Consider the following 783-nt stretch of genomic DNA (forward strand, 5'->3'; position numbering starts at 1 on the left):
GTGTGGAGAGAGAGAAAAGAGGAGAGAGAGAGAAAAAAAAAACGGCTTATATTGCCCTAGGGAGGGCAATATGTCAAAAAACGCCCTGGGAGGGACCAAAAAATAAAAAAACGCCCTAGCTGGGAGGGACCAAACTGAGAAAAAGGAGAAAAAAAAGACGAGGGTGTCAACGGTATTTTTGAGCCAAAATCTTGGTGACTTACCCTAACCTTGTTCCGGCACTGTAATCACATGATATTTTTGCACCACAGAGGTGATACCAAGAGTTGGAAAACCCCAAGATCAACAGAAAGATTGTAACAAAAAGGGAGGCCAGGAGGCCTTGGGGATCAGGGTACATTCAAATTGACTGTTCCCGCCTGACTCCTTGCGGAATCCAAAGAGTCCCTTGGCATAGGAGCGCGTATAAGCCCCCGCCTGGTTGGCCAAGCCTAGAGCTATTGGCCAAGTCTCCACTAGGCCGTTCGGGTCTCAAGGCTAAGGATGCAATCCCAATCAAGCCCGAGCCACTGCGCTAGGACCGGTGTAAGAGCAGTTTATTCACTCACACATCCACACGCACATCCCAGAGAGAAGGAAAGAGAGGAGAAAAGAAGCATGCCAGGTCACAGAAAAGGTTCAGAGGACGGCTTTTCTCAGCCATCCCGGGTTTTGGCACCAATTTGTTTTGTCCCAACTTCTGTGACCGACCCCAAGAAAGGAAGGCGGGAGGCAGAGAGGCTGAGCAAGCAGAGTTTATTGCTCTCGGACAGCAGCTGAGACGGAGGCCCCTAGAGTGGGGTC

The sequence above is a fragment of the Condylura cristata genome, unplaced genomic scaffold, assembly GCF_000260355.1.
Source record: "Condylura cristata isolate star-nosed mole 26May11 unplaced genomic scaffold, ConCri1.0 scaffold00126, whole genome shotgun sequence".
In the NCBI taxonomy this organism is placed as follows: Eukaryota; Metazoa; Chordata; class Mammalia; order Eulipotyphla; family Talpidae; genus Condylura; species Condylura cristata.